The sequence below is a fragment of the Manis pentadactyla genome, chromosome 9 (assembly GCF_030020395.1).
Source record: "Manis pentadactyla isolate mManPen7 chromosome 9, mManPen7.hap1, whole genome shotgun sequence".
Classification (NCBI taxonomy): domain Eukaryota; kingdom Metazoa; phylum Chordata; class Mammalia; order Pholidota; family Manidae; genus Manis; species Manis pentadactyla.
The window spans coordinates 81663466-81672333 of NC_080027.1; the positions used below are offsets into that span (position 1 = coordinate 81663466).

The 8868-nt window shown below is 48.3% G+C and overlaps 1 long non-coding RNA gene across 1 annotated transcript; it reads left to right on the top strand.

Annotated features, from left to right (window-relative positions):
• The first annotated feature begins 6908 nt into the window (after positions 1-6908).
• Positions 6909-8221, top strand: LOC130684916 (uncharacterized). Its single transcript, XR_008999279.1, has 2 exons — positions 6909-7332; positions 8132-8221. It is a non-coding gene; the product is annotated as an uncharacterized LOC130684916 (long non-coding RNA).
• Positions 8222-8868: the final 647 nt, after the last annotated feature.

The following is an 8868-nucleotide window of genomic DNA, read 5'->3' on the forward strand; positions in this document are numbered from 1 at the left end:
ACCTAGTTATTTGTGGGGACGAGGGGGATCCGACCTGAAAGAAAAATGGGGGCGAGAGAAGAGCGAAGGCAAGACAGTATTCTGATCAAGCCCTCAAATTTTATTGTAAGACGGGGGTAGATATACACCAGTGTTCAGGGGCAGAGTGGGCCATAGGATACTTGTAAGCAGGGGATTGGCTGCATAGCAGGGATGGCGCAGCGAGTTACATTCTGATTGGTATATGATAATGGGGAAGGAGGGGGAGAAGAGTATCTCTTGGCGCGCGCGGGCTCGCAGCTAATCTCCAGGAAGTGAAGCAGGAACCTCATGAACTGTGGCCATCTTGTTGTCTTTGTGTGGCTCCCAACATCTCCTCCCTTTCTATTTATTTCAGAAAGGTGGGCCTTAATCGAGTGAGGGAATAGAGGCCTGGCTCCTCCAGCAGGGTAACATTTCGCAAATGCTCTCGGTATCTTTTAGGGAGGAGAGGCAGAGCTGAAAGCCAAATTGATCTTAATATATCAAGGCTTTATGTACATATGGATACCAACCTCTATGCAAGCCAGGCGTATTCTCAGGGAGGACCAGAGAGGTTCTAGGAAGAACCCTCCCTTGCGGTACTTTGTCTCGCACTCATCTCGATGCCCATACCCTCATAGTTAGGGGTATGTCTGGTTCTGGCTGACCAGCATATGGGCCACATTAAGTACGGTGCCAGAATCGATGGTACCATGGTTGAGGCGCCTGTAAAGTTGAGAACCGGAGACCGGGAGCATTGGTTGGTTCGGTGTAAGACTCTTCATCACAGGCTGTAAGTCTGTGATAATGAACAGCAACCGCTGGCTTGACGAGCTGGTCAACCTGCTCTCGAATAAAAACTGTCAGTTTTCTTAAGGCCCAAGGGCCAAGAGACACTAAAAGGAAGAATCCTGCCAAGGGTCCAAGGATGGTGGGGATCAGAGTAGTTAACCAAGGGGTGGCAGAGGTCCAGTTTTTATACCAGGCCTCATCCTTTTCTCTTTGTTTTTGCCTGGCTTCTAGGTTTTTCTTAACTTTATCAATGCTATCTTGCACTAACCCTGTTTTGTCTTTATAGAAGCAACATTCTTCTTTAAGAGCAGCGCAGAGGCCTCCTTCTTTCAGGAAAAGGAGGTCTAACCCTCGGCGATTTTGGAGCACTACCTCAGAGAGAGAGACAACAGATTCTTTCAGGCTGTCTAAACCTTCTTGCAGATTTTGTATGTCTTTATCAATAGCCTGACTAAGAGCATAATATTGTTGCTTAGAAGTAATTATGGAGGCAATGCCTGTTCCAGCCCCAGCTGCTCCTAATCCTAATATTACAGATAAGGTAATGGCGGTTACTGGCTCACGCTTAGTGCGAGTAGAGCCCGAGTAATATGGAAGGAGGTCTTCGGTGGGATGTATGGAAATCTTGGGCATGAGCATGACTAAAACACAATATTCATTGTTAGATATTAGCAAGCGCGGGTTAACAGAGGGCGTTATGCCAAAGGAGCAAGCAAAATAAGTACCGTTGGGCGCGACAAGGAATTCATAGGACAGCGGGGGTGAGAAGGAGCTGTTACAAATGGGTATTAGCTGAGGGGGTAGACGCAAGACGGGGCTATGTATACAGAGGCCTATTCCCGAAAGCTGCGTCAATGTGAGACCCGGAGAGGTCTCTGAAAAACGGGAGGGGTCTGACCAGCGAGTCTTGCTGGAGTCATTGGTAAGTATGAGGTCTGCTGAGGTGTTTACTAAAACTGCTATCCCTTCGTAAAACGGGGGAACGGGGGAGAAACATAACCAGCACTCGCTATATCCAGTGGAGTTAAGGGATTCTGCAGTCACATTAGCCAGGCCTTTAAGGATTTCGCCTGTAGAGGGTAAAACTGGGGGGAGCAAGGCCTGGAAAACAGTACTAGTAGACAGGGGAGAAGGGTTAGAAGGTCTTGGGTCTCTTGCCTTAGGGGCAATAGGGCCAAGGACAACGTGCTTATTGGCGTTTGGAATGGATCGAATTAATTTGATTTTAAAAGTGAGCCCAGGGTCCTTTCCTGAAACATAAAGCCTTAGCCCCCATTCATGTCCCCTGAGCCATCCATCAATAGGGGCCCTTTTTCCCTTGTCAGTAAAGGCAATGGAGAGCGGTGTACATCGCCCCCTTGTGGATTGGGTGCTTTGACATTCTGGGGTAACAGTTGAGTTAGGCTTGGGATTCCAAGCCCTACTTACAGTTATATAATCCCAGGTGGAGCTAGGCTTCCAACTAGCATCTCCTGTAGTCTCACACCCCCAGGAGTCACAGAAATAGGAGTCTCTATATCCACATTTATAGTTAAGGGCTCGATCTCTATGAGCTCCCGGGCAAACATAAAATTCTGTTTCTCTGAGGTAGGTTCTCCTAGGGGTGTTGTTACACCCAGGAGAGGTGGTAGATTGTCCCTCAGGGTAGGTCTCAGGGGAGGTGGAAAAAGGAAAGTAAATGTCTGGGGTCCCCCAGGCCGCAGAAGCTCCAGCGGCCAAGTCACAGAGGTCAGGGGCAAGAACAGGCCATGGGGGGGAACTTGCTAAGGTAGAAGAACTGAAAACGACGTCTCCTGCTTCACTGGTGACTGTCCAGGTGAAATTGAAAATCTGATGGGTCCAAACGGGGCGAAAGGTCATGACGAGGGTCAATAGTGTACAAATCTTCATTTTTGCCTCCTGAAAATAAACAGAAAGGGAAGGCTTCTCAGGGGTTAATATGCCCTGGACTGGAATTATTATTGTTTTTGCCTCTATTTGTGTCTAGGAGTTTAATGAGCCTATCTGGGAGCCATCGGGCATTTTGTGCCTTAGCATCATATATACAAGCATGTCCTTTCCCCCATATGAGCACAGGGTCAGGCCCGTGCCATGTGTTGGTCATCGGATCTCTCCACATAGCCTGTGCATAATTATCTGCCGTGGAGGGATGCCAAAGGCGATCAGCAGCGGTTTTACCCGCGGAGTCATAAGTAAGGAAATTAAGAACAAACAGTGCATGATTTAGGAGTGTCTTTGCATTACCTGTTTTCGGATAGAGTACTTCTCCCCCCGACTGAAGTTTGAATAACATGTTTTTAAGGGTTAAGTGGGCTCTTTCAACAATGCCTTGGCCTTGGGGATTATAGGGAATTCCTGTTATGTGCTTAATACCTAACTGCGCACAGAACTGTTTAAAGCTAGAGCTGGCGTATCCAGGCCCATTGTCAGTTTTTAAGATTTTAGGTGGTGGTAGATATGCCAGGCATGAGAGAACATGGGTAATAACATTTTTAGTTGCCTCTCCCGTTTGCAAGGATGCACATAGAAAACCACTACATGTGTCAATAGACACATGGATATATTTTAATTTACCAAAGGGAGGGTAATGAGTGACATCCATTTGCCATATCTCTCTTGGAACCAACCCCCGGGGGTTGATTCCGTTATGAGGCTCTGGGAGGAGAGTTAGACATCCTTGACATTGCCGAACTATTTGGCGGGCCTGTTCTCGGGTGATTGAAAATTTGAGTCTAAGAGTATGAGCATTGAGATGATGTAGTTCATGAGCCCGTTGGGCTGCAGCCAAGGGTGAGTCTGACGTGACAGAGGCTACTAATTGAGTCGCCAGATCAACTCTGTCATTGCCTTTGGCAAGCGGCCCTGGAAGGCCAGTGTGAGCGCGTATGTGCCCGATGAAAAAAGGGGCATCGCGGTTTAGAATTAATTTTTGCAATTTTGCGAATAGGGGGGAAGCATTTGTAGAGGGACGTATGTAAGGCACTGTCTCTAATAGGGGAACAGAGGTTGCTACATAGGCACTGTCAGTGTAAAGGTTAAAGGGGGCATCTATTAAAAGCTCAAAAACTTTGATTATTGCAGTTAGTTCAACAAGTTGTGCAGAAGAGAGGTCTGTCTGTATTCGAGTAACTTGCCCATTAATACTGAAAGCGGCTATACCGGAGGAGGACCCATCAGAGAACACCATTACGGCCCCAGCAATTGGCGTGGTTTTAGTCCTCTTGGGAAAGACAACTGGGGTCTTTTGAAGGAACTGGACTAATCTGTCTGCAGGGTAATGATTGTCTATTGTCCCTTGGAAGGAGGTGCAGCTAATTGCCCAATCATCATCATGTTGAATAAGCCATTGTAATTGAGATGTATTGTATGGGAGGGTTATAACTTCAGGGTCTCTCCCAAACAACTTGAGAGCTGCCTCTCGGCCTAAACGTAAGAGGGCAGCAACTAATTGAGGATAGGTAGCTAAGACTCTAGGGGGGGAGGCTGGCAAATGAACCCAAAATAGTGGATGGTTTTGCCAAAGGACTCCTGTAGGGGAGAAGGGGGTAGGGAAAATGAGCAGCCACAAACTTAGATGTGGAGAGAAGTAGCTAATGGTCTGTTCAGAAATAGCCCGCTCTACAATGATTAATGCCCTTTGTGCTTCTGATGAAAGCGAGCGGGGGGAGGAAGGATCAGGGTCTCCACGTAGGACATCAAACAAGGGCTTTAACTCTCCGGTGGTCAGCTTTAAATAAGGCCTGAGCCAGTTGATGTCTCCTAGCAGACGCTGAAAATCATTAAGAGTGTTTAAGGAGCTTCTCTTTAACTGAATTTTTTGAGTGAGGATTTTATTAGAAAATAATTCAAAGCCTAAAAAAAGTTGGGGGGGGTGGACCTGGACTTTTTCTGGGGAAATTTGTAGTCCTCGATCTCGGAGGGCAGTGACTAGCTGTTGACTGGCCGCATAGAGCTGTTGCTGGTCAGGACCGGCAAGAAGAATATCATCCATATAATGGATAATATACAAAGTGGGGAAGAGCAACCTAAAGGGGTCTATAGTCTGGGCTACAAACTTTTGGCAAAGAGTGGGGCTGTTGGCCATTCCTTGTGGGAGAACTCTCCACTGAAACCGGGGAGAAGGCCCTACACAATTGGTAATGGGTATACTAAAGGCAAAACGTTTGCAATCATCAGGATGCAAAGGTATGGAGAAAAAGCAATCTTTTAGATCAATTACTAATTTGACATACCCTTTAGGGATGGCTATTGGAGAGGGAATTCCCGGTTGTAATGCGCCCATAGAGACCATAGTCTTATTAACCGCCCTGAGGTCTTGTAGGAGCCTCCACTTGCCTGATTTCTTTTGGATTACAAAGATTGGGGTGTTCCAAGGGGATGTAGAAGGTTCAATATGTCCAGCAGCCAGCTGTTCCTGCACTAACTCTATGGCTGCATTTAATTTTGTAGTGGTAAGGGGCCATTGATCGATCCAGACAGGAACATCACTTTTCCAAGTAATCTTGTCTGCCTGGAGTGCAGGAGGAGCAACGGCCCTTACGAAAAATGTTTTTCAAACCCTAAACCTGAGCGGTCTATCTTAGGCGTGGCCAGTATCGGGTTGGGATCTCCCTGTTTTAGTTTTCCCAACCCCTGACCAGGGAGGTAACCCTGTGAAAGCATCTGCTGTGTTACAACTTCATTAGGGCTACACATGATGACCTTCATTTGAGAAAGGATATCTCTTCCCCAAAGATTTACCGGCAACCCAGGAACTACGAAGGGTTGAATGAATCCGGTATTTCCTTCTTCATCTTCCCAGTTTAATAACTGTGAGCTCTGTAAGGTGTTTCTTGACTGCCCAATTCCTTGTAGATGGGTCAAGGAAGCGTGTAAGGGCCAGCTGGAGGGCCATGAAGCCTGAGATATGACCGTAGAGTCGGCCCCCGAATCTAAAATTCCTTCAAATACTTTTCCTTGGATCTTAAGTTTAAGAGTGGGGCGTTCTTTAGTAATAGCTTGGATCCAATATAAGTCTGAAGAACCTGGGGTAGAGGAGCCTCGCTGCTTATGAATAGCAGGGTGAGATGTACTTAAAGGGAGGGGGAGCGCCTGCGCAAGGCGCTGACCTTTCATAATGCTGACAGGGCACTGGGGGGCACTAGCAAGAATTTTTATTTCTCCAGTATAGTCATTGTCAACTAAGGAAGGGTGGACAATAAGGCCGTTTATTGTGGTGGAAGCTCGCCCTAAAATTAGAAAATAAGTATCTTTGGGAGGTGGGCCATAAATTCCTGTGGAAATAATTGTAATTCCCTCTTCAGGCGTTAATATTGTTGAGGAGGAGGCACAGAGGTCAAGTCCTGCACTCCCGGGTGTGGCCCGATAGAGGGCGGGAGTGCTACAGCTAGGCTGTTCCCCGAGGCCGGCTGAAATGGAATTGGCTGGGGGGCCCGGGGCTGGCCCCTCAGCCCGTTTCCCTGAAAAGGGGGGGTGAAAGGATTTGTGGTACTGTAAAAAGGATTTGTTGGATTGTTACGGCACTCTTTGGCCCAATGCCGCCCCTTATGGCAGCGAGGGCAAATACCGGGGACTGACCCAACTCTAGGAGGAGGAGCTGTGGTAGGGCATTGGCGAGCGAAATGGCCTGGCTGTCCACATTTAAAGCAGTTACGCATAGGCGGTGCGCCCCTGGGGAAGGAAGGAGGATAAGAAGCCGGGGGAGTTTGAACAGCGGCACCTACAGCTAAAAGGGCTTGGACTTTTGATGTAAAAGGATCGACATCTCTACACATTCTCAGCATTTCATCAAGAGTTTTGTCTCGAGTCTTACCGCGGAGGACGGCTCGACATGCCGAATTGGCGTTTTCATAGGCTAGCTGTTTTACAATCTTATCATTGGCAGCCGCGGAACCAAGGGTCCTTTCGGCGGCCTCTAACAGTCTGCTAACAAATTCGCTATAGTCTTCTTGCGAGCTTTGAGTGATCTTAGTTAGAGGAGTGTTAGCAGTCCCGGAAGCAGGGAGTGATATCCAAGCGCCCAAAGCGGCATCTTTCACTTGAGATAAAAGACCAAGGGGAAGGCGCTGCTGCCTGGTTTCAGAGATATATCTGCCCTGTCCCGTAAGCTTATCAAAAGTCCAGGACGCTGTTGGGGAATGAGGGTCTCTTACATTGGCAGCAGCGATGGTCTGACAGCGGTCAGCAAAATCTGCCTTCCAAGTTAAAAACTGACCACGGGTAAGCACAGCCTGGACTATACGCAGCCATTCACCTGGGAGTAAATGTCCTCCTCGAGACAGCGAATCAAGAACAGAAAGGGTAAAAGGGGCATTGGGGCCATAAGCTTTAACGGCCGCGTTCAGCTCTTTTAAGCTTTTGAAATGGATTTTGTGAAATTCTCTAGGGCCATCAGCAGGCTCGGCCGGCTCTGGCTCAGCCTGCTCCTCTCCCTCACTTTCTATTTCCTGAGCAGCAGGGGCGTCTTCGCCGTCGCTTTCAAGATCGCCCTCTTCCGGACTATGTGTTGTGGAGGTGGGGCCAGAGCGGGCGGAGGCCCGGGTAAGAACAGGAAAGAGCAGTTTTTTAGGTTGTTTTTTAGGTTTTGTGGCTGTAAGCGGTTTCTTAGAGAGGCCTCTTTGCGAATATAATGCGGGACGAACTGGTTGGGAGACAACTAATTTTTGGAGGTGGCAAGTTATTCTTTGTTCTACTATCTGTGCTATTAGGTCTTCAGTGCTGGTAAGGGGGCTAACAGGACCGGGAGCCGGAGGGGGTAGCGGAGGGGCCGACGGGGGCAAAAAGGCCGGGGCGCAAACATTGGGAGGCTGAATAGAGGGAGTGTAAGAGGCTCTTTTCAAAACTGGGGGTGTGTAAGAAGGGGGGTTAAGCGACGGGGCGGCAAGGGGCCAATTTGGGTTGTGATACTTGGCCGCTTCGTCTTCTAGTTCAGCCGCGTCTCCCGGATCTAAAGGCTCGCCATTTTGGCTCTTAGTCACGACTGGAAAAACCTTTTGTGTATCGACAAAGTCTGAATCTCGAGGGAGAGGCGGATAAATGCAACATTTGGGAGGGGTATCATGGAGGGCACCGAGCAAAGATGGTGTCGGGCTAGGGGAGGGGGATTTAGCTGATTTTGGGGCAGGGGGATCACTCGAAAGAGACGATTTTGAGGCCGCCCGAGATAGGGGGCGGAGGCAATATTCTGCCACTGACAAGAGTTGACGTTTATCAGGGTCAGTATTTTCAACAATATCTCTGATAAGACCCCAATAGGAAAATACTGAAACAGGAACAGAGTCAGGGCCGTTTTTGATAAGATAATCATTTAAATCTCTACCTACTTTCTGCCATTTTTTAGGATGAATTTCGGGGCCATTAATGATAAACCACGGACAGACTTCATCAACAAAAATAAAAAACTTTACCAAGTCTTTCTTTTTAACTCGAACTCCTCTCTCCCTAAGTGAACTTTTTAGGTCTCTTATGAAGACCGCTTCTTTACTTAATTTAGTTCCCATTTTCTTGTAAGGCGGCCGGTACTCACCAGGGACGACGACCTCCGTGAGCGGCGAAAGGCGTCTCCTATTGTTTCATCAAGAAGGGGTCTGGCCAGACGATATCTTACTCGGGGGTCCGCCTGCGAAGGATCCGCGCCTCGAGCCCCACGTTGGGCGCCACTTGTCCCGTCCAGCGGGACCTAGTTATTTGTGGGGACGAGGGGGATCCGACCTGAAAGAAAAATGGGGGCGAGAGAAGAGCGAAGGCAAGACAGTATTCTGATCAAGCCCTCAAATTTTATTGTAAGACGGGGGTAGATATACACCAGTGTTCAGGGGCAGAGTGGGCCATAGGATACTTGTAAGCAGGGGATTGGCTGCATAGCAGGGATGGCGCAGCGAGTTACATTCTGATTGGTATATGATAATGGGGAAGGAGGGGGAGAAGAGTATCTCTTGGCGCGCGCGGGCTCGCAGCTAATCTCCAGGAAGTGAAGCAGGAACCTCATGAACTGTGGCCATCTTGTTGTCTTTGTGTGGCTCCCAACACAACACAAATCAACAGTATCAGAAACGAGAAAGGAAAAATCACGACGGA